The 25,676-nt window shown below is 40.4% G+C and overlaps 1 long non-coding RNA gene and 1 pseudogene across 11 annotated transcripts in view; one reads left to right on the forward strand and one right to left on the reverse strand.

Annotated features, from left to right (window-relative positions):
• The window catches only part of LOC122677811, a 118,571-nt gene that overhangs the window by 49,491 nt on the left and 43,404 nt on the right, over window positions 1–25,676 (forward strand). For all 11 annotated transcript variants that reach the window (XR_006335931.1, XR_006335926.1, XR_006335930.1 and 8 more), the window contains one exon: window positions 24,935–25,051. This is a non-coding gene — a long non-coding RNA (uncharacterized LOC122677811). The remainder of the gene's footprint in view (window positions 1–24,934; window positions 25,052–25,676) is intronic.
• LOC122677810 lies at window positions 21,577–22,218 on the reverse strand (annotated as a pseudogene).

A 25,676-nucleotide genomic window follows, 5' to 3' on the forward strand; every position in this document is an offset into this window, starting at 1 on the left:
TCTGTTTCTTGAAAATGTAAAAGCCTCCTGATCAGTCTCAGTGTGATGTGTGTGCATGTGTGTGCTTGTGTGTGCGTGTACAACATCCTTTTAGTGATGCAATACAATAATTGGAAAACAGGCTAAGTGATCTGGCAAGGATCATCCAGCAACTCACTGACACTGAAAAGTGAGTTTGGGGATCCTGTAAAGGTCTTATGAGCTGATATGTGTAAATGATCAATTAATTCAAAACATGTTCATATAGGTGTAGGCTGTGTAGGTGTGTGTGCTGTTTCTCTGTTAGGAAAAACAGGTTTTTTTTATTTAGTTGACTCTTGAACAACATGGGGGTTAGTGGTGTTGATCTTCCTCACATTCAAAAATCCACATATAACTTACAGTCAGATATGAAGATGATACCAGTCTAATGGCAAAAAGTGAAGAAACCCTAAAGAGCCTCTTGATGAGGGTGAAAGAGGAGAGTGAAAAAGCTGGCTTGAAACTCAACATTAAAAAAACTATAATCATGGCATTTGGCATCATTTCATGGCAAATAGATGGGGAAAAAGTGGAAGCAGTGATAGATTTTATCTCCTTGGGCTCCAAAGTCACTGAGGACAGTGGCTGCTGCCATGAAATTAAAAGACACTTACTCCTTGGAAGGAAAACTATGACAAATCTAGACAGTGCATTAAAAAGCAGAGATATCACTTTGCCAACAAAGATCTTTCTAGTCAAAGCTATGATTTTTCCAGTAGTCATGTACAGATGTGAGAGTTGGACCATAAAGAAGGCTGAACACCAAAGAATTGATGCTTTCAAACTGTGGTGTTGGAGAAGACTCTTGAGAGTCCCCTGGACTGCAAGGAGATCAAACCAGTCAATCCTAAAGGAAATCAACCTTGAATATTCACTGGAAGGACTAATGCTGAAGATGAAGCTCAAATACTTTGGCCACCTGATGTGAAGATGACCCTCTTCACATCAGGCTCATGGTTTTCCAGCCCCTGATGCTGGGAAAGATTGAACACAAAAGGAGAAAGGGGTAGCAGATGATGAGATGGTTAGATAGCATCACAGACTCAATGGGCATGAATTTGAGCAAACTTCAGGAGATAGTCGAGGAAAGAGAAGACTGGAGTGCTATAGTCCATGGGGTCACAACGAGTCAGACACAACTTAGCGACTGAACAACAACAACAAACTCATAGTCAACTGTCTATATCTGAGATTCTCCTGTATTCTTGGTTTCAACCAACTGCAGATCGTGCAGTACTATAGTATTTATGATTGCAAAAAAAATTCACATATAAGTGGACCTTTACAGTACAAACCCATTGTTCAAAGGTCATCTGTATTTAAAGGTCAGTTTATCAGAATAAAGCTGCATCCACACTCTACTCAAGTTACTGCTTTGGTTGATTCACTAAGGTTATCAATTCCCTGAAGTAAGAAATCATACAAAGCAACCACTTAATGAAATGGACTAATCAACCCAGTGAAAAAGTGGCTCCAGCTCTGTACCAGCCAATAATCTGTTATGTTCTCTCTTCATAGCTGATATTATATTCCTTTTCACACAGATTTTCTATAGCATTCATTTCAGGACACAGCACATCTTCTTCAGCATGTGCCAGAGTCATTTGGTTCTGAATCATTCTATTTCTCTGTAGGTGCCCATTCCCTGCCACTGATAACTTTCCCCCATCTGTTTAATTCATTTTCTGGCATATTAAGCACTGGGATTATTTCTTTAGTGACAAAGCCCTCAAACTATGCATCACTGATTTTCTATTTTTGAAGCCCTGGAATTTTCCTTGTTGGGACACTGAGTGCTTTATTTCTAATTAGGCTTTCCTTCTTACTCATATTTGGCTTTGCTTTATCAATAAATTACACAACCAATAATTAGGAACAGGATTCCAGCATGTGCTGCAAACACGATTCCCAGTGAAGAGCGGGAAAGAAGGGACTTTCAGAGGGAGATGGAATTTGGATTGCAATGCAGGCAAGATGACTCTAGGCTTGACAATGTTCATTGTTCAAGAAATTGTTCATTTTTAAACAACAGCTGGACTCTGACTCAGGTAGAAACCATCCCCTTTTATTGGCTATTTTCTTTAAAATAGCCTTTATATTTTGTGGCAGCTTAGGAAAAACCATTGGATGTTCTGCTGTAAAGCTAGGACAGAGCAAAATGCTCCAGAAGTGAAGCATCCTCTAAGATTCTGTTCTAATATCTCTACCTCTATGAAATCTTTCCTGATCTTCCCACTGGGAACCTTGCCTGCATCCTATCAACTCCCACAGCACTTTGAGATAATCCAGGTAGGGTAATTAGTCAAGAGCCTGGTGTAAAGCAAGCCCTGATTTTTACTGTCCCTGCCTCTTGGTAGTATGTATCACATTCTGCTGGAGGGCATCATCTTATCCTCAGCAGTTACTTATACTTTGCAGGTACTTCTAAGTACGTATTAATATATTGTTAGCCCATTTCAGGTAATTTGGACCCTCAGGCTTGACATTCAGTAGACACTCAATAAGTTCAGGGCTCATGAATGTTCAATGAATTGATATAAACCAAAAAATCCACCACCAAAGTTCAGCCTTTGTGTTCATGGAGTTAACTATAGAATCCTGTTAGTGCCAAAGACATTAAACAACAACTTTATTCCTGAGCCCAGTTCCTATAAATGACCTGCCGGTTATTTAAACAATTGACCAACAAGTTTTATCCACACATCTAATATGCAGAGTAAAATAATTATGACTAATACTTATTGGGCATTTGCTTTGTTCTGATCACTTTACATGCACTCACTTATTCTCACTGCCATCTATTCTAAAGACAAGGCACTGAGGCACAATTATATGAAATCCTTTGCCCCAGGTCAGACTTTTACCAAATACTGCATTAAGCCAGAACTGAGCTGGAGTTGCAGACAAGTTATGGTTTGTTGGTTTATATTGCCCTGCTTTGTGCAAAATGCTACACCAAGAGCAAATGCCGGAAGCAGTCCAGCCAAGGTGCTGTTGCCCAGAGGCTTTATGTTTCTCTCAAATATACTTGAGCTCTCCACTTTCCTTTTTGTTGAAGGTGCCTCAGGTAGAGAGGGAGAGGAGGTCCACAAAAGCTGTTAGCTGGCTTGTGAGCACAGACAATGTTTACTTCAAGACTCAGACTCTGTATCTTTGTGTCTGCTCTGCTCCATCAGTAAGCACTAGCCTGCCACACCTATTCCCACTTTCCTTCTCAGACTGATCTCTCCCTGCTCTTCTCTTAGCTTTGAATTTTCCACTTCCATACCCTCCTTCAATTGTCTGGGCCTTACAGGTCAATCAAGATATAACTTAGATTTGACACCTCTTGCTGGAAGCCCTCCCTGACCATCCCAGACAGGTGTCAGATCCCTGCAACTCCCCATGTATCCTCCTATCCTGGCTTATCATTCTACATTGTAATTCTTGGTTTAATTATCTCTGCTTCTAGACTGTGACCTCATCAAGGGTGGAGACCCTGTCTTGTTCCCTGGTTTCTGGAGATCCCAGTGTCAATTCTGGGCACATAGGTGCCTCATCAATATTTGCTGAAAGAACAAATAGGTGACTAAATCAAACGTTTCCTTGTAAGTTTATTTCATTCTGAAAGCATTACATAAACCAATTACAGGAAAGCTATACATTCACACTCAGATGCCTGAGATTGGCTGGTAAGACACAGTTATGAATAACAGGCTAGAGACATCATTTCTTTGTCCCTATGTATCAGAGAGAAAATATCCTGCTGTTATCCAACCCAAGACCATAGGCATAAATAATCTTTGATGAGTAAAGAAAAGCAAGCCTGAAAAATTTGTGGCTGGAAAAAAATGTTTCAAGCAGCATTTTATTTTCCCCGTCTGTGGGCTAGTTGTATAAATTATGTGTGAGACAAATAAGTGATATAGAGATTCAGTGGTAATTACTTATTCTTAAATGTTTGGTTAACCATGCCTCTTAATCCCACATACAGTAGCTCAGCACAGAATTAAATTCTACCCTTTAGGCAGGATTAGCATTTGCAGTTTTGTGTTTCTGTAGTTTAAATTTTTTTTTCCCAATATTCATACTTTTCCATTTAGAATAAATGTACTGAGTGTGTGTGTGTGTAGGAAATATAAATAGCATGGGATTTTTATGATTCAACTCATTATCCTTATTGGTTTGTGGATTAATTTTTATAGATATTGATTTTTAAAATTACTTATCTCTAATTAGTTATAGGAACATAGGAAGAATTGCTAGGCCACTTTCTCTTCTAATGAATATAGTATCTTCTCTTTGCCAATAAGCCAAATCTTTACTTGGGAAAAACATTTCCTTCAACCTTTACTCTCAAAATGCAGAGACTTCAAGAGACAGTGTTGTTTGACATAATCAGGGAGACAATTTTTCCCTGCTGCCACATATAGCAGGAAAAGGAGAGGGGAGGAAGCATTGGTCTAATTAACTGGGAACTCTGTAGACTCCATATTAGTGGTAATACTAATTTATTCATTCAACACGCATTAATGTTCACTGTGTGCCTAGAATGTTCTGAAAGCTGCTATTTTCTGACAGTATAAAAAGAACCAAAGCATGGTCTCTGTCATGCCTTTCTCTTAAGAAACTTACACTGAAATAGGAGACAGTTGTATAAACAGCTGCCATCAAACAAGACAAGTCTCAGGTGGGAGTCTGTACAAGGTGCAGCATGGCTTTAAGAGAAGAACTTAAGCTGGCTGGGGAAGTCGGAGACGTGGGTTCACAGGGGAGCAAGCACCTGACCTGAGACGTACTGGAGCAGGAGTTTGCCAGACGGCGGAGCTGGTGACTGAGTGATGGGGAAGCTGCTGTAGACACGGGGCTGAAAACAGTGGGTCCTTGGGATCTATTGGTCTTCATTATCGGTGACACATGGCCTGTCACAACTCTCAGAGACACAGTAGTGCAAGGCTGGCTCCCTGGGGAAGACTTTAAGCTTGGTGAGGAACTGTTAAGTTTGGCCTAGAGAAGGAGAGAGAGAGAGAGTGTTGGTTTCCTCTGGCCACCTGTGGGGAGTGTTGGTTTCCTCTGGCCACCTGTGGGGGAGTGTTCGTTTCCTCTGGCCACCTATGGGGAGTGTTCGTTTCCTCTGGCCACCTGTGGGGAGTGTTGGTTTCCTCTGGCCACCTGTGGGGAGTGTTCGTTTCCTCTGGCCACCTGTAGGGAGGCCACGGGAAGGTGCCTCGGTGTTGTAGGCTGAGGAGCTGAGGCAGCAGGACCTGTTCTGTGAACCACGAGATCTGGACTGACTCAAGTGTCCAGTGTGTGGTCGTGGCCACCTACATCAGTCGAGTACAGCTTAGGTTGAGCCTTTCACACAAATTAATTTGAAGGCAGAAAGATGAATTTAGCCCAACATTAGAATATTTTGATGGCATCGTATGTGTGTGGTCAATCGCTTCTGTCGTGTCCAACTTTTTCTTGGTGACCCCACGAACCATAGCCCACCAGGCTCCTCAGTCCATGGGATTTCTCAGGCAGGAATACTGGCATGGGTAGCCATTTCCTTCTTTAGGGGATTTTCCTGACCCAGGGATGGAACCCACGTCTCTTGCACATCTCCTGCATTGCAGGTAGATTCTTTACCACTGAGCCACTGGAGCAGCCCTTGATGGCATTAGGTGGGATATTTTCAAAATAGGATTTTTTGGGGGAAGAGGATATTTGTGTGTGTTAATCTATTAAATAATGGTGTTTAACCCTGGAGAAATGGTAATCCCTTCCAGTACTCTTGCCTGGAAAATCCTATGGACAGAGGAGCCTCATAGGCTCCACGGGGTCGCAAAGAGTCAGACACGACTGAGTGACTTCACTTAGTTTCAAGTAATTCCAACACTTCCAACAGAGAACCAACTGAGGCTCCTTCATGGCTCTCCATTAGTATTTCCCCTTTTTCTTGAAAAGCAGTACATAAACACCTTCCTTATTCTTTATCTAAAGTAAAAATTGGAGACAGCAAAATATAAAGAAGAAAGTGATTGTTATAGTTAATATAAATCTGTGATGTCAGGTCTATTCTTCCAGTGGCCTAAATTTTCTATTTAATTATATATTGACATTTTTCTGTGCTTATATCCATCTAAGTACTCAAGTCTGTTTCCATAGCTCTTCAGAATTTCAGAAAGGAAATCCTGCTTCAACCACCCTCATCTACTACTGTCCGCTGTGTTCTGTTGATAAGGTCTCTTTGTGCCATGACAGTCCATTTTGCTATCTGAATTGTTTCCTCTTAGAAATCCATGAATTTCCTTTCCTCCTTCAGAATCTGGCTCAAAACTAAATCTCTCTGATCAGTTTAATCCCTACTGCAGTTGCTTCTTTGTTTCTTGACAGCGTTTATGAATTATTAAACTTGCATACAACTTTCTGTTTCAGCCTTCTTAAACATTTTAATGTACATATTTTGGGTCTACATGCAGGACCAGCAAGGGGACTCTAGGAGCTAAGGGATCCATCAACTAACATCCAGCAAGGGAACAGAGATCTCAGTCTTATAACCACGCGGAACTTAAGGAGCAAGGAAAGAGATTCCTTCATGGAGTCTGAAAGAAGGACCCCAGCATTGCCGATGCATTGGTTTTGGTCCAGTGAGACCCATACCAGACCTATCAAACTATGAGATAATAAATTTGAGTTGTTTTATACCTCTAAAATTGTGGTAATCTGTTATCATGGCAGCAATAGAAAACATGTATAAGCAACTGCAACAAGAAAGTTGTAGTGGAATGGGAACTCAAACTCAGGTGATCCAACTCCAGGATATCTGTACAGCTAAGTCACCTTTTATTAGCCAGCTCATGTTGATGGGCATTTAGACTGCTTTCAGTGTATGGTATTTCAGACAATGGGACAGTAGCTTTCCTTATGTCTATATCTTTATATGCTTTAGTTAGAATTTTTACAGGAAAATTTCCTAGAAGTGAAATAACCCTAGTTATTGTGAAATAACCTAATTATAAGTGAAATGACCCCTAGAAGTGGGTCAGAGGAGAATCATATCAAGTATTTTTTTTATAAATACTGCCAAACTGCCTTGCAAAATGTTCCCAATGAAGCTCTTAGACTAGAACTGAAATCAGCAGGAAAAGAATTAAGAAAAAGTATGGATGGATATGGCTCATTGGTGACAATTTCAGCAAAGCAAAGACCTGAAATGATCAAGTAACTGCAAGTGCCTTTCTCCTTCGTTTTAACTGGAGGCCTTGCAGACATCTGTTCCAGGAGATTTCCTCTGGCTTTAACTTTTCTCTATGCATTGTGGACAGATTCATTTTGTGCTTTTACTTCTGAGTCTTGCTTTTTGGCCTTTGCGGCAATAGTGACTGACAAAATAAATAGCCTTTTCAGTAAGGATCTCTTGTGCTAACACATCCATTCTAAAATTCTCTATTACTTCAACTGAAGCTAGATTTTTCCCATGTGCACAATAGGTACTTTAAAATACTAATAGCATTTCATTAATTTTGAATGATAGTCTTCCCAGCAGGCCCCTGGAACTCAACTTATGGAAGAAATCATTGGTTAAAGAAAATTAACATCGCAGCCAGCTCAAGTGCACAGGCTCTGTGACTAGCTGGCATTTTATTGGAGTCACCAAAGCAGGCCCCATAAGATTTAATGGCCAGTTCCTCACATGACCCTACATCAAAACCACCTCTTCACATTAAGGAATCCCAGGCTCCGAAAGACAAGGAATCTTTCTTGCTGAAAACAGCTTTTACTTTCCTTGGGCATCTTAACTCCACTTTTTTGCCTAGAAAGTGGTCTCCTTCACTTCCAGCTTGCACTAATGCTTTTGTTGTGCTTGTAGATTTGATAGCATCCTCTTTATTTCCCAGACTCTTTCTTTGTTCTAGAACTTTATTTCTACTGCTTTGGAGATTTTGGCTTTCTTCTTATGCTGTGATTTTTCTTATTTAGAGTTATGAAACCTTTGACTCAACTGTTCTCCTTATTTTCTCTTTTTTGCTCAACTGCTAAATCCTGGGACATTGTAATAAACATCTTCATGGCTGTGACATGGAAAGATGTCTAACTAATGATGTTTGTTTACTTTTTTGTTTATTTTTGCTTCATTTTGCTTAGGAAAACAGGCTGGAAATTTTGATTAAATTGTATTATAATGAATTATTATATGTATTATAATGAATAATAGCACCTCCTATTTATTGAATAGGCTCCCCTAATAGCTCAGATGGTAAAGAATCTGCCTGCAGTGGAGGAGATTGGGTTCGATCCCTGGGTTGGGAACATTTATCCTGTACCTGATACTTTTCATTTTTTTTAAAAAAATGCTTCAGCTTAAAGTCTTCAAGGCCTTTGTGAGGTAAGTGCTAGTTATCCCCATTCTACTGTTGAGGAAATCAAGGCTTTAAGAAGTTAGACAGTCTGTTCCAGTCTGTGTAATAGTAAATGATAAAGCTGTGGTTGAAACACAAGCTTGTTTAACCAGTCTGTACCCTTAACCACTATACCAGAATGTTCTTTGGCATTTCAAAATCTTGTAAGCAATACTTCCAAGAACATTTTTAACAGAAAAAAATTAAACACAGTGTTACTTAGTTGTGGTGAAGTGGAAAGAACACTGGGATAGGAGTCAAAGGAGGTCTCGCTCAGTTGTGTCCGACTTTTTGCGACCCTGTGGAAGGTAGCCTACCAGGCTCCACTGTCCGTGGGATTTTCCAGGCAAGAATACTGGAGTGGGCTGCCATTTCCTTCTCCAGAGAGGGAGTCTCAACTGTGTCCTTAACTAGCTGAGCAAGTTCCCAGGCAAATCGGTTCACCAACCCCTCCCTTATCCTTTATTCCCCCATCTGTAAAAATGCCAATCTTCTAGCATTCTTTAAAAAAAAAAAAAAAAAAAAAAACTTGATTTCCTCTTCTTTAATTTTTCCTATACTAAGATAGTTGAAATCTGCCACTCCTATATCATTTGTGATAGTTAAGGCTGGTATCAAATGAGTCAGTTGGCACAGGGCTACTTGTCCTGAAAAAGGAAGAAAAAAGCAATGATTAACTGACACCACCTCCTCCCCCGGCAGAGAGCAAGCTAAGCATAATGACTCAAGTTCAAAGCCTAGAAAATCTTGGCGGAAATGGGGTGGATATATTCTTCTGCCTCTAATTTTCTCTGTGTATATTCATCTTTGACCATAGAAATCTGAATGAATGTATGGCTCATCATTTAATCATCATCTCAAATTTGCTAAAGCCATTATGTAGCAATAATGCTCCAAATTGTCTTTGTCCAGTCGGAAACATGACTGTATTTGGAGATGGGTCCTTTAAAGAGGTAATTAAGATAAAACGAGGTCATGTTGGTGGGTCCTGACCCAATATGACTGGTGTCCTTATAAGAGAAATTAGGACACAGAAACACAGATGGAAAGATGGCTATGTGAGGACACAGGGAGAAGCAAACCAAGAAGAGAGATCTCAAGAGAAAACAAACCTGCTTGATCTTGGACTTCTAGACTCCAGGACTGTGAGAAAATAAATTTCTGTTGCTTAAGCCAACAAATCTTTGGTCCTTTGTTATGGCAGCCCTCAAAAATTAATACACCACGTTTTAAATACAGGGTCGTTTTTAGCTTTTTGGTTTTTTTTTTTTTTTATTACTTCTCAGAAGATCTTTACCTCCATTTTTAATTTTCTTTCTTCCTTTGAGCTAAATTTTCTTGCCCTAATAAGTCATACTGTGGTGTCAAACTTCATCCATGTACTGGAGTACAGGAATTTCATAGATGTTAACAGTGTTTGAAGGACACCCAGTGTTAGTGAATCTTGACTGGCACTTTGAATATAGCTTACATTTCTGTATCTATGTAAAATCCTAGTTTTGTCACTGCCTCATCTGTGGGTGTAAGTTCTTAAATAATTTATAGCTAATAAAATAAAACACTGAGCCATATAAAATTGATGTCTCATCCCTGACCAATACACTATGAATTTTTCTTCTTTTTCTTACTTCCTATCTTGATAACATGGCCACAGCAGTCCCTCTCATCCAGGTTCATGTTTTCGAGCTAAAAACATAGGAAGTCATTCTTGACCTTTTCCTTCTCTCATATAGCCATCTCATTACTCAGTTCTGTTCATTCTCCTTTTAATACAATTATCTAATAGAAAAAGACTTGCAATATTAATCTATAATATTAAATTTGAATTACAAATATCAATTTGGACTAATGACTTAAAAATATCAATATGGACTAATATATTAAACGTATCTACCTATCTATTCTGGCTTCATCCACTGAAAGAACATAAAAGCTATGATATCCCCTTCCCAATAAGCACATCCAGAATCCAGATTTTGGTTTCAATTCATCATTACCTACTAAAAGAATAGTGGTCTTTGGAGAAATAGCTGATTCTAGGTGTTGAGCAGGAAACCACGAGGTAAGTTTAGGATATCTTGTGTCAGAAACCAAAGAAGTGCTCAGTGATTTATAGGGGCATGTTAGAAGGACCCAGGAATTAGTTTGAAAGGGTTCCCACTAGAAAAATTTTGAACAATTTGAAGTATAATTGATTGTAAAACATTGAATATATAAAAGTCTATTAGTTCACAGTCATACTCAAAAAAGTGATGGAAAGGAGGAAAAACTCATTTAGACCATTAGAGATGACTGCTTAATAAATCCTTATTCTGAAATTAATAATAAAAAGGAAAGAACTAAACATTTACCTTGCCTTTTTATGGGGAGTTGTATATCATACTATTAATAGTTGATGAGGGAAAATTCATATTCAGAAAAAAATGACAAAAATAGGAGTGAAACTATTTTAAAGTCACTATTTTGCAACCCCCAATGAAGTAACTGATTCAGGCAAGGATCACCAGTGATGAAAGATTATTGTGGAATGGGATAGTCACACAGTGACAAAACATCCCCACACAGATTACTGACTAACTGTGAAGAGCAAATGGAAGAGACCTGGTGGTAGTCCTCACTTTGACCAAGGGATGATACAAAAGCATTAATAATATGGGATGCTCTTACATTATGTTCCTCTTGATGTGATGCAGATGAAATTCACAGAGTTGTTTATGAACTGTTCTTGCCAAAGATGTTCAACCTAAATCTAATTAAGCCTTTAGACTTAGCTTCAAGTATATAGGAGTTACAGAGAATCAAAGAACAATAAAATTATTAATCCAAGGAAACATACAGAGGAATCCCAAATGTGAAATATTTTATAGATGACTTTTTTAGATTCTTTCAAAAGTCAATATCATCAGTGGAGAAAGAGTAGGCAAGAACTGATCTAGATTAAAAGAGACTAAAGAGATATGACAACCAAATACAGTATACAAAACTTGGTTGACTCTTGACTTGATTTAAAAAAGCTAAAAAACCACTTTAAGAACAACTGGAGAAAATTTGAAATGAGCTATATGTTAAAAGCTCTGTTGGTGGCTCAGATGGTAAAGAATCTGCCCTGCAATGCAGGAGACCCAGGTTACATTCCTGGGTCAGGAAGATCCCCTGGAGAAGGGAATGGCAACCCACTCCAGTATTCTTGCCTGGAGAATTCCATGGACAGAAGAGCTGGGTGGGCTATAGCTCATAGGGCTACAAAGAGTCAGACGCAACTGAGCAACTAACACATTGACTTTCCATATATTAAATATGACATATGATATTAAGATACTAATATTAACTTTTTTTAGATGTGATAATGAATGTGGTGATATATTAATAGAAGAAAATTCTTATTTTTAGGAGATGTGCATTTGGGCGATTGGGGACCAAGATCCCTCACTCAAGGGGGCAGTATTACTCAGGATCAGTTGAATGAAGGCCCAGTGTTGCTAAATCTTTGTGTTTGACTGTAAGTCAAAAACAAAAGTTTATATACAAATTCTCATTTTAAAAACTGACCAGTAAGTTTCTTTAAAACACTGCAGGCTGAAAAAAACTGTGGGCTACAGTGCTCACTCTTTCGTACTGACCTCTGTGTCATTCTTTCTTCTCTCTTCTTGTTCTAGAATACTTTCTCCATCCTTTTCCTGTTGAAATCCTGTGGGTCTTTCAAAACGTAACAAGCAAGACCATTCACCTTTGCAAACTCCCGTAGGCAGAGCTAGCACTCTCTCTCTGCTGTGTCTGGCTGTTTATACAAACCTTCGTCCAGGATGTGTAATGGAATGACATATTTGGTTGTCTGTCTCCTTCCACTACGTTCTGAACCCTCAGGATTACGAGCCATAGTTTACTCATTGTGGTCTTCCCCATACTGCTCACACCGTCTGGTATAAAGTCAACACTTGATGGACATCTGTTGATTGAGTTGCAGCCTGTTAAAAGTAATGCTACAGAAAAATTTAGGATATGACTTCTGTGGCATCCAGTTGGCAATGTACTTAAGAATGTCCATGAATAAGTAAAAGAAAATTTCCTATTATTATATTCCAAGCAAGGTTGTGTTTTGGGCTCCTTTGTCTATTATAGGAAGTCAGGTAAACAAGTTTAGTTTTAAAAAGGAAAGAATTATCTCAATAGGATTATTTCTGACCTTTTAATGCAAGAGAATGATTAATAGAGAATTGTTTCAAGGATGGATTTTCTAGGACAATCTTGGCCAAGATCAGGCCAAGGATTTAGGCTGCTTCATAACCTGCAAGTGCTCTAAACCTACTTGAACCTATAAATAAGAACTGAATGGTGGAGTGTGTGCTCAATCAAGTCACCTTCCTCCTTTTGGGACATCAGTACCCATAAGCAACTCTCTCCTTGTCATTTTCAGGCATTTCTTTCTGCAGCGCTTCCTTCCTGCCTTTCTTTCTTCATTCCTTTCAAAATTCAGCTTAAAACTAAATTCTCCCAAGGAGTCTCTGATAAATGCCACACACCTTGATTGTTCCTCTATACTGTCTTCTCCATTAATCTGTGTGTTTTTTGTTTTTGTTTTTTTGCTAGGCGTGGTCTATTCCTCTGTAGGCTATATAATTAGGATGATTGTGTTATTAAGAATAAGATAGTAAGAATCATTTGGAGGGATCCTGCAGCTTGCTGGATCTCAGTTCCCTGGCCAGGAATTGAAACCCCAGAATCCTAACAATGAGGCCATCATGAAACTCCTACAAACTAATTCCTACCATCAGGCAACTAGGAAACACTGGTCTTATCCTTATGCCTGCTAAGTTGCTTCGGTTGTGTCCAACTTTTTGTGACCCCATGGACTGTAGCCTGCCAGGCTCCTCTGTCCATGGGATTCTCCAGGCAAGAATACTGGAGTGGGTTGCCATGCCTTCTACCAGGGAATCTCTCCAACCCAGGGGTTGAGCCCATGTTTCTTATGTCTCCTGCATTGGCAGGAGGATTCTTTACCACTGGTGCCACTTGGGAAGCTTGGATTTGGGATTAGACTGATTAGAATTGAGGCTGGGCTCTAGAAGTTGTTAGCTGTGTGAAGCATTAGACAAGTTACTGTGTTCACAGATGTGGATTTTTAAATCTAGGTTAATACTATTGTAGGGTTGTTTTAGGGAATTAAATGATTCATTGGAGCATTAATACAGTCTAAGTTCTCAGTAAATGTTGAAAATTATGTTTACATTTGCTTGTCACTTTCTTGAGCATGTTACTGTGATTCAAGGTTTGGGTGGTGGGTTTCTTTGGATTTTCTGTAACACTGGTGATTCAGGGTAGAGTGACCCATAAGATTTTACCCTAGCTATGTTGAGAACCTGTTAACCTCTGGAAAACTTTTCTTGCCTCAACAAGATATGCCCCCCCCCCTTTTTTTTGTCCTCTTTAATTTTATCTGTTACCTCCATTAAATTATAAAAAGATCTTTGAAGTCAGTGACCCAGTCGTACACTTTGTTACACATCGATCCAGTACCTTGTGTAGTGGGCTATCAGCAGAGGGCATTATCTAATAGAACACACATTTATTTCATACAGCTATAGAACCATCATTTCTTGTTTAGGTTACAACAGCTTCTAATGAATCTTGGAGTCTTACACTCTTGCTCGCCTACAGTCCAGTCTCTACACAGCAGCCACTGTGATCTTTTAAAAATATAATCATGGGAGAAGGCGAGGGTGGGATGTTTTGAGAGAACAGCATCGAAACATGTATATTATCAAGGGTGAAACAGATTACTAGGCCAGGTTAGATGCATGAAACAAGTGCTCGGGCCTGGTGCACTGGGAAGACCCAGAGGAGTCGGGTAGAGAGGGAGGTGGGAGGGGGGATCGGGATGGGGAATACATGTAAATACATGGCTGATTCATGTCAATGTGTGACAAAAACCACTACAATATTGTAAAGTAATTAGCCTCCAACTAATAAAAAATAAATGAAAAAAAAAAAAAACTAGATAGATAGCTTTGTATTTCATTGGGTTGGAAGTGATAATTGAAACATTACTTTGGATGAAATAAATTATTTCTGTTAGGAAAAATATATATATCATCACAGACTATCATTTTCTTTTGAAATCTCCCAATTCTCCCCATGGTATTTAAAATAAAATAAAAACTTGCCATAATTTTGTAAGCCCTACCTGATCTGGGCTGGGTCTGTCTGACCTCATCTCCTGTCATTCACTTCCTGGATCATTACATTCCCGTAACTTTGCTGTTTCTCCTGCCTGGGTTTTTTCCCCCCTAGATCTTCCCATCATTAAGCCCAGATGTCATCTTCTCAAAGACCTTCCTTCCCCTCCCTGTTCAAAGTTTTCCTCCCATCCGTTTCTATCCCATTAGCCTGCTTTATTTAACTCTGATCCTTTACCCACTGTCTGATATTGTACTTACCAGTCACTGATGTTAGCTTGCTTGTTTATTGGAAGCTCCATGAGAGCAGGCATCTTGCCCATCTTGTATCCCAGCACTGGGGATAGAACATGACCCACTGCATGCGCTGCGTATATATTTGTCAACCTGATAAATGAGCGTTACAGATAGAGTAAAGAACATCTATAGACTCTAGTAGATTTCAACACTTTTCTAAAGTGGAAGACTTCTAAAAAGTCTTCCCTGGTGGCTCAGACAGTGAAGAATCTGTCTTCAAATCAGGAGACCTGAGTTCAATCCCTGGGTTGGGAAGATCCCCTGGAGAAGGAAATGGCAACCCACTCCAGTATTCTTGCCTGGAGAATCCCATGGACGGAGGGGCCTGGCAGATTACAGTCCGTGGGGTCGCAAAGAGTCAGACATTACTGAGCGACTTCACTTTCACGTCAAAGAAAATATTTGGTTTTAAATAATTAATTTGTATGTTTGTCCAGTTCTTTTCACTCATTTCTTGATGATTAATAAGACTCTATGCACATAGAAAGTTATTAGCAAATACTTGGCAATTTAAAGAATCCTTGTTCAAAAAAAACTACCACCGGGGGAACTCCATCTTCTGACCAGTAGCCGTGGACAGGGAAAATCTGGCTGGAGGAGAAGCAGAGCTGACCCCAGGGGACAAGGGCAGGTGAGAGATGCTGAGCGCAGCTCCTCTGGAGTTCCCTACTGCTCCGGAGAGAGAGCGGTAGGAAGCAGAAGACGCAGGGTCGTCACCGAAGCACTCAGAGGAGAGGCAGGGAGAGCGGGCTCATTAATGCCTTCCAGGGCTACAGTGAGAGGCAGCCTGGCCTGGAGCAACCCCGGGCCAGTGGCTGCAGCGCTGCAGAAGGGATGGCAGCGACGGCGGTACCACAGGATCACTATCTCAGGGCGGTGCGGACCTGGGACGCAGCCTTCCATGAGGGGCAGGCCGTAAGGGGCTTGGGAAGGAGGCAACGACTGAGAGATTACGCTTTTATAATCTTACTTTTTTTAAACTTTTTAAAAACCAGTGTCATAAAACATCTACATAGGAACAGTTACTGATACATTCAGTTACACTAACATTATATGGTTTCAATTCAGTAATTTTCCATTAACAAATATTTTTTCTACCTACTCCAGTGCCCTCCGTTTTCCTTCAGATGAGACAAAGAGGGCTTGGCAGAAATTACTCATTAGGTTGTAACCATTCTTCTTTCTCCTTAAAATTGCTATGCATTTATAGAATTTATTGATTCCTTTAATACTTCAATTTTTATGCCACTTTATATACAGCACCTGATTATGGAGAAAAGGAAAAGCAAAGCACAAATAAGGAAGGATATATGATATCTTTAACAATCTATTTTCTGATTCCCTGTGAATACCAGTCAACCCGGATCTCACACATGTTTCACCCTTGACTGTAGGTGTGCGAAAAGACTTACTGGTCTCGTGCATTTTATGTGTATGTTGTTGATTCCTGGGTTTTGACTCCTCTAAATAAACACAGCAAGACTCATTTACAAGGGTACATATGCCTCTATTCAACCAGAAGAAAATCCATAGCTAGATGTAGAAAAACAATGATGTTAAAAATACTCTAACTTCACGTTGTATTAGGCTGAGATTTTCTGAGGTAAAGTTCTTTAAAGTTAGAAGGGTTCCTGAAAAGTTTGCAGTGGATGTGGAAAGCGCATTAAGTACTGCTCCAGGAAACATTATATAGATGAAATGCTTTAATCTACTAGCATAAATGCTTTCTTAATTCTTTCCCAGTGGCCTTTTGGAATGTGTTTTATTTGCTCTTGACTAAAGCCTGGATGCCAAGATGCAGGAAATATATTCCTTACAGAGCAGGTGTCTGTTTAATCCCCAGGTATGATCTTATAAGCCAGCTTAGCTAGAGATGGCCTGGTGGGAGCCTATAAAATGTTTATACTGTAACTGCAGGTCCCATAATAGGTCTAGAGTAGTTAGGTTGCTGCTACACTGCTCCGTCCCCCCAAAGCAAGAACTCCTAAAGGGGCTTCCCTAGTGGCTCAGTTGGTGAAGAATCTTTCTGCAATTCAGAAGGCCTGGGTTTGATCCCTGGGCTGGGAAGATCCCCTGGAAAAGAAAATAGCAACCCACTCCAGTACTTTGCATGGGGAATTTCATGGACAGAGGAGCTGGGCAAGCTACAGTCCATGGGATCACAGAGTTGGACAAGACTGTGTGACATTCACTTTCACTTTCAAAGGGTGCCATGTGTAGGCCAGTAAGAAACCCCAGTAAGACAGGCACTAGAGCAGTTGTGAGGAGATACCCCACTCCCAAGGGCAAAGGAGAAGGCCCAGCAAGATGGTAGGAGGGGCGAATTCAAGTTTAGAATCAAACCCCATTTCTGCCAGAGATGCTCAGAGGCTCAAACAAACCTTGTGTGCACCAGGACCCAGGGTCCCCACAGAGACTGAGACAGAACAGTGTTTGAGCATCTCATGTGGAGGTATGGGTCAGCAGTGGCCTGCCACAGGGACAGAGGCTCTGGGTGCAGCAGACTTGGGTATGGCATAAGCCCTCTTGGAGGAGGTCTCCATTAACCACACCATAGAGCTGCCAGGCCTTACACAGAACTGGAGAAACAGACTCTTGGAGGGCACAAACAGAACCTTGTGTGCACCGGGACCCAGGAGCAGTGACCCCACAAGAGACTGACCCAGACTTACCTGTCAGTGTCCAGGAGTCACAGAGGCATGGGTCAGCGGTGGCCTGCTGCAGGGTTGGGGACAGTGAGTGTAGCAGTACATGCATGGGACCTTTTGAAGGAGGTCACCATTATCTTCATTACCTCACCATAGTTTGGCCCCAGGTAAATAGCAGGGAGGGAACACAGCTCCATCCTTCAACAGAAAATTGGATTAAATTTACTGAGCATGGCCCCGCCCATCAGAACAAGACCCCGTTTCCCCTTCAGTCAGTCTCTCCCATCAGGAAGCTTTCATAAGCCTCTTACCCTTCTCCATCAGAGGGGAGACAGGCTGAAAACCACAGTCACAGAAAACTAACCAATCTGATCACTTGGACCACAGCCTTGTCTAACTTGCTGAAACTATGAACCCTGCCATGTAGGGCCATCCAAGACAGACAGGTCATGGTGGAGAGTTCTGACAAAATGTGGTCCACTGGAGAAGGGAATGGCAAACCACTTCAGTATTCTTGCCTTGAGAACCCCATGAACAGTATGAAAAAGCAAAAAGGTATGACACTGAAAGATGAACTCCCCAGGTCAGTAGGTGCCCAATATGCTACTGGAGATCAGTGAGAAATAACGCCAGAAAGAATGAAGAGATGAAGCCAAAGCAAAAACAACACCCAGTTGTGGATGTGATTGGTGATGGAAGTAAAGTCCGATGCTGTAAAGAGCAATATTGCATAGGAACCTGGAATGTTAGGTCCATGAATCAAGGAAAGTTGGAAGTGGTCGAACAGGAGATGGCAAGAATGAACATCGACATTTTAGGAATCTGTGAACTAAAATGGACTGGAATGGGTGAATTTAACTCAGATGACCATTATATCTACTACTGTGGGCAAGAATCCCTTAGAAGAAATGGGGTAGCCATCATAGTCAACAAAAGAGTCTGAAATGCAGTACTTGGATGCAATCCCAAAAATGACAGAATGGTCTCTGTTTGTTTCCAAGGCAAACCATTCAATATCACAGTAATTCAAGTCTATGTTCCAAACAGTAATGCTGAAGAAGCTGACGTTGAACAGTTCTATGAAGACCTACAAGATCTTCTAGAATTAACACCCCAAAAAGATTTCTTTTTCATTATAGGGGACTGGAATGCAAAAGTAGGAAGCCAAGAAACACCTGGAGTAATAGGCAAATTTGGCCTGTTACAGAATGAAGCAGGGCAAAATCTAATAGAGTTTTGCCAACAGAATACACTGGTCATAGCAAACAGCCTCTTCCAACAACACAAGAGATGACTCTACACATGGACATCACCAGATGGTCAACACTGAAATCAGACTGATTATATTCTTTGCAGCCAAACATGGAGGAGCTCTGTACAGTCAGCAAAAACAAGACCAGGAGCTGACTGTGGCTCAGATCATGAACTCCTTATTGCCAAGTTCAGACTTAAATTGAAGAAAGTAGGGAAAATCACTAGATCATTCAGATATGACCTAAATCAAATCCCTTATGACTATACAGTGAAAGTGATAAATAGATTTAAGAGACTAGATCTGATAGACAGAGTGCCTGATGAACTATGGACAGAAGTTCGTGACACTGTATAGGAGACAGTGATCAAGACCATCCCCAAGAAAAAGACATGCAAAAAAAGCAAAATGGCTGTCTGAGGAGGCCTTACAAATAGCTGTGAAAAGAAGAAAAGCAAAAGGCAAAGGAGAAAAGGAAAGATATACCCATTTGAATGCAGAGTTCCAAAGAATAGCAAGGAGAGATAAGAAAGCCTTACTGAGTGATCAGTGCAAAGAGGTAGAAGAAAACATAGAATTGGAAAGACTAGAGATCTCTTCAAGAAAATTAGAGGTACCAAGGGAACATTTCAGGCAAAGGTGGGTTAGATAAAGGATAGAAATGGTATGGAACTAACAGAAGCAGAAGATATTAAGAAGAGGTGGCAAGAATACACAGAAGAACTATACAAAAAAGATCTTCATGACCCAGATAATCACAATGGTGTGATCACTCACCTAGAGCCAGATATCCTGGAATGTGAAGTCAAGTGGGCCTTAGAAAGCATCACTATTAATAAAGCTAGTGGAGGTGATGGAATTCCCATTGAACTATTTCAAATCCTAAAAGATGATGCAGTGAAAGTGCTGTACTCAATATGCCAGCAAATTTGGAAAACTCAGCAATGGCCACAGGACTGGAAAAGGTCAGTCCCAAAGAAAGACAATGCCAAGGAATGCACAAACTACTGCACAATTGCACTCATCTCACATGCTAGTAAAATAATGCTCAAAATTCTCCAAGCCAGACTTCAACAATATGTGAACCATGAACTTCCAGATGTTTAAGCTGGTTTTAGAAAAGGCAGAGGAACTAGAGATCAAATTGCCAACCTCTGTTGGATCATCGAAAAAGCAAGAGAGTTCCAGAAAAACACCTATTTCTGCTTCATTGACTATGCCAAAGCCTTTGACTGTGGATCACAACAAACTGTGGAAAATTCTGAAAGAGATGGGAATACCAGACCACCTGACCCGCCTCCTGAGAAATCTGTATGCAGGTTAGGAAGCAACAGTTAGAACTGGACATGGACCAACAGACTGGTTCCAAATAAGAAAAGGAGTGTGTCAAGGCTGTATATTGTCACCCTGCTTATTTAACTTCTATGCAGACTACATCATAAGAAATGCTGTACTGAATGAAGCACAAGCTGGAATCAAGATTGCTGGGAGAAATATCAATAACCTCAGATATGCAGATGACACCACCCTTGTGGCAGAAAGTGAAGAAAAACTAAAGACCCTCTTGATGAAGGTGAAAGAGGAGAGTGAAAAGTTGGCTTAAAGCCCAGCATTCAGAAAACTAAGATCATGGCATTCGGTCCCATCACTTCATGGCAAATAGATGAGGAAACAGTAGAAACAGTGGCAGACTTCATTTTTTTGGACTCTAAAATCTCTGTAGATGGTGGCTGCAGCCATGAAATTAAAAGATGCTTACTCCTTAGAAGGAAAGTTATGACCAACCTAGATAGCATATTAAAAAGCAGAAACATTACTTTGCCAACAAAAGTCTGTCTAGTCAAACAATGGTTTTTCCAGTAGTCATGTATGGCTGTGAGAGTTGGACCATGAAAAAAACTGAGCACCAAAGAAATGATACTTTTGAACTGTCATGTTGGAGAAGACTCTTGAGAGTCCCTTGGACTGCAAGGAGATCCAGCCAGTCCATCCTAAAGAAAATCAGTCCTGAATATTCATTGTAAGGACTGATGCTGAAGCTGAAACTCCAATACTTTGACCACCTGATGCAAAGAATTGACTCATTTGCAAAGTCCCTGCTGCTGTGAAGGATTGAAGGTGGGAGGAGAAGGGGACAACAGAGGATGAGATGGTTGGATGGCATCTCTGACTCAATGGATATGAGTTTAGGTAAACTCCGGGAGTTATTGATAGACAGGGAGGCCTGGTGTGCTGCATTCCATGGGTTTCCAAAGAATTGGACATGACTGAGCGACTGAACTGAACTGAAATGAAATGTAGGCCTAGCAATATAAAAACTAAGAGACAAATCCATATTCTCACCATTTTCTTTGTCTAATTACTCAACTAAATTCAACCACCTTCCTGGAAATGAATATCAGAGAAAGGTATACTCAGAAATGTGTTGTTGGGAGTAGCTACCTTACCACTTTCCACAGTGTAATGGCTCCTTTCTCCATTCCATTAATAATTAAGTTTATAGTTAAATCCAATACTGGCAGAGTAAATTGTGGGGAGAACTGAGCATGGAGAATAAACTTATCTTTTGTAATAAGGCCTCTTTTGAGTAATTCTCTATTGAATTTCTCATTTTATCCACAGGGTCTCTCAAAGGGAATACTCACAAGGTGCATCTTCTGCAGTATTTACAGGACTCTTGGGCATATATTCAGTACTTGAGTATACTTGGACTTCTGAGGACAGAGCATAGTTTGATTGAGAAGACATAGTCAACTATGGACTGTGTAACTATTCTTTTCTCAACTGGCAACCTGAGAGATATGAGAAGGAATGATGGACCTTTACAGTGATGCACTTAGGAATTTGTTAACTGCATTTTGGAAGTCAGTTTAAGAGTAAGCAGTGTTGATGGGTTTAGCATGGACTATCTCCTTAACTGTTATAGTTATCCAGCTATACCACAACCAGAAAGACACCAATTAGAAATTTGCTTAAGGAATTCAGGTATGGGAGTGGCTCCACTCAGTTTTTGTTCAGGTTAACTGCTTGGTGGCAAGTCACAGTGCTCTATTTAGAGTGGAAGCTGGCTGGGATTCATAAGGGGTTTTCGAAAGGTGGGACTCCACAAGAAGCTAGAGGAGGCCATTCAGAAATTGGTTCCAGTTTGGGCACATAGTGGAATCAATGGAAGAGTCTTAGACCTATCTCTCCAAGTATATGGACTGGTGTGCTAGCATCCAAGAGTTTAACATGGTGTAACTAGGAATTTAGGATATAAAGGTTTCTAAGTTGTAGAATGTTTTTAAATGGTATTTAACCTGCCAGACAAGACTATCAAGAGATGTTAGGTTGGGTACCATAGGGTCCCCTTCTTCAAAGGAATCCCACTCACTGTCAAAACTCTCACTGAGGTAATTAGCATTTTCTTCTTCCTCACTTTTTGGTTCTGATAAGGAGTTGGAAGACGGATTTCTAGGAACCATTAGAAGAGACCAACAGGATAGGGGGAAAAAGTTACTAGAAAAAGGTGGCAATCTAAGCCAGTAAAATCCTAACACAGGTAAATAGAAGCAAAGAGGAGAAATCCTTTTAATAGGTTCATTTGGCTGTTCCTCAGTCTGTTTCACACACAGAGTGCCCCTGACTCACACCACGGTGCCGTTCTACAAGATAATGTTCTTCACTTACGAAGAAGACAGCTCAGTTCCTCAGGACCAGTTCAGTGTATAAAATTAGTCACTGGCCAGTGGCACAGGTCAGAGTCTCTCCTTCAAGTCCTGGCTACCCAAGAAGAGAAGCGGCCTCATCTAGGCAAGCTGATTTTCTTAGCATGGTCTCAGTTGGTCGTGATATTATGAAGAGACACTTTGTGTGCACTTTTTTTGACAGGAATAGTATATCTATTTGGCAATGAAAAGAAACAGCCTTCTTTGTCTGCTGGTGCAGCAACTTTTGTGCAGTGGGGTGGTGGGATGGGTTGTGAAGGATCTGTCTGGTGTGCACAGATCTGACATTTTCCGTAGGTGGTGCAAATGCCCTTGGAAACTAGTGACATAGTTGTTGGACTGTCTGGAAAGGCAGTCTTAACTCATGGATGATCCTTACCTCATCTCTAGCCACAAGACCCTACTAGGCCTAATGCCATCAGCTCTGTTCCCCATAGTCTTAATTTTTTTTTAATGTAAAACTGAGATTGCCTTAAGTTTGCAACTGACATATTTAGATTAAAATTTCATTCAACAGCATACATATTAATATACAAACTTCCAAATCATCTAAATGTTTGCAGTCACTGTGTAGCTCCATTAAAATGTATGTTTAGAAAAATGGTAACGATAACCCTATATGCAAAACAGAAAAAGAGACACAGATGTGCAGAACAGAATTTTGGACTCTGTGGGAGAAGGCGAGGGTGGGATGTTTCGAGAGAACAGCATCGAAACATGTATATTATCTAGGGTGAAACAGATCACCAGCCCAGGCTGGATGCATGAGACAAGTGCTCAGGCCTGGTGCACTGGGAAGACCCAGAGGGATCGGGTGGAGAGGGAGGTGGGAGGGGGGATCGGGATGGGGAATACATGTAAATCCATGGCTGATTCATGCCAATGTGTGACAAAAATCACTACAATATTGTAAAGTAATTAGCCTCCAACTAATAAAAATAAATGGAAAAAAAAACCACAAAAAAACAAAAAAAATGTATGTTTACATTATACTTTAAATCTGTATTTCCTTGGGACATACTCATATCTTATGAGAATAGAAAGCTTGCCTAAGGCTTCTACTATAAGGGAAATGGAAACATTGCTAACATCTGAATCATGTTTAGTGTAAAAAAGAAAATTGGGACCATCTGAACACTCAGTATCCTTTCATGGCATAGAATGGTAGAGCATTGGTGTAAAAAGAACCGCTTTTTAAAAAAATATTCAAAGTGTTACTAAGCACCAAAGTCCTTTGTCTTTGGAAACACTGTGGCTTTCCCGGTCACTGGCTGTGTGTCATATACCAATAGAGGGCACGATTCATCAGCTGTGGACATTCTTTGCATTCTTAGTGTTGTTCATTGCTGTTTCTTTACCTCATGGACTGGCTGACACCTTTCACTACAATAAGCCCTTGAGTTTATGATCATTGTGCATCAGGTTATTGGGTTGGTGGCTGGCCTTCCAGCTGTCCACCGGCCTGAGCTTGAGAAAGCGGGTCACAGATGTCAGTGTCACAATGCTGTTCTCTTAGGTTAAATCCAAAACACTGGTGATATCCAAAACCTTCTGGTATAAGCATTATTTTTTTTTATGTTTTCAATTAATGAAGCAGAAATGCAAGCTGTGAGCAATGTCTATAAATAGCCTTGGTTCTTCTATGAGAAATATCTTCAATGTTAGCACCTGCAAGAAGATAGCATGTGTCATATTAGTTTTATAATATTAGTGTTAGTACAGAATGATGGCAGGAAGACAAATCAGGTTGTATTCCCATCCCTATGAAGGCTTGAAGTGTTAGGTTAAATCACATGAAATTGCTATTTGTGTAGAAAATTTTACATGGCTTTAGGAGGCAAGAGGGCCTTCCCCAGTGGCTCTGATAGTAAAGAATCTGCCAGCAATGCAGGAGACCCAGGTTCCATCCCTGGGTTGGGAAGATCCCCTGGAGAAGAGAATGGCAACCCACTCCAGTATTATTGCCTGGAGAATCCCATGGACAGAGGCTATAGTCCATGGGGTTGCAGAAGTTGGACACAACTGAGTGGCTAACACTTTCAGGAGACAAGATACATTTTAATTGTTCTTGTACATCATTGTGAGTTTGTCACACATATTTTAAATTAATGCATATAATTTAAAAGTCAGAACATGAAAGGCAAGATTTGTTTGTTCTCATTCCTGCTGTTTTTTTTTACTCTGTCATCGCCCCCTTGCTCTTAAGGAAATGGAGACTCTGCCTAAAAATATATCCTGGTATTTGACTTTCTGTAGCCCCTTGAGAGGTAAACAAATACAAGCACAAATATTACGTACTCAGGTGTGGGTTAAAGTTGTCTTTAGATTTTTCTAACAGTAGTTTAACTCACAGATGTCTCTTTATGATTTTTATCCATTTTTTTAATAGAGAAGACATTGTCATCACGAGGATGTATTAGAAGTAGTCAAATGCCTTACTCCTCCTCATTCTTCTGTATTTCTCCATTTGCAGTTTCAGCTGTACAGAAAAGGAGCTCTGGCAACTTCTGCTGAGACTTTTCAGTAGGAAAAGCTTCCCCAAAAAAAGCGACAGCTATTTTGAAGGCCAACTTGCTAAAATTATATTCAGGTAAATTAAATTTTAGATGTCATCCTCTACAGCTAAAAGTAAGCACATTTGACTTAATCATTTTAATCAAAAATGTATTTGTATTCAACCGTTCATATATATGAGTCCTCTTGGCTGGATTTAAATTATGTTGACAGAAAACATGCATTTTCTCACATTTTCAAATACCAAGAAAGCTTTAGAACCTATAGCTTGGTTATTTTGGAAGAAAAAATGTGATTCAGCCAAGGCTGATCTTGTTTTTCCTTTATTCTTGAAGCCAGAAGCAATTACTTTTCATTTAGGATCAAGCGGCTGTAACATTGCCATTCGTGGCTGAGGCTCCTGGTTTCAGCATGTCTGCTTGGTTCCCAGCCAGTCCTGGGTGTTCAGGTAGCAGCTGGGGATGGGAGTGCCTCTCCAGCCCACATTCCTTGGCTATGAATTTTGCAGCCCTGTTTATCTGATGAGGATCTCCCCACAGTGAGTTGCCCATGACATTGTCACACAGACATTAATGAATGCTATGGAAAGATATTCTTTTTACTCCTGGAATGCCAACCAATCCTGACTCTTCCAGTCCCTTCACGCTGGCTGATGACCACAAAGGCCTGGTACTAAGATGAAATCCAATGAGATCTGTCCT

This window comes from Cervus elaphus, chromosome 20 (genome assembly GCF_910594005.1).
Source record: "Cervus elaphus chromosome 20, mCerEla1.1, whole genome shotgun sequence".
Taxonomy (NCBI): Eukaryota; Metazoa; Chordata; class Mammalia; order Artiodactyla; family Cervidae; genus Cervus; species Cervus elaphus.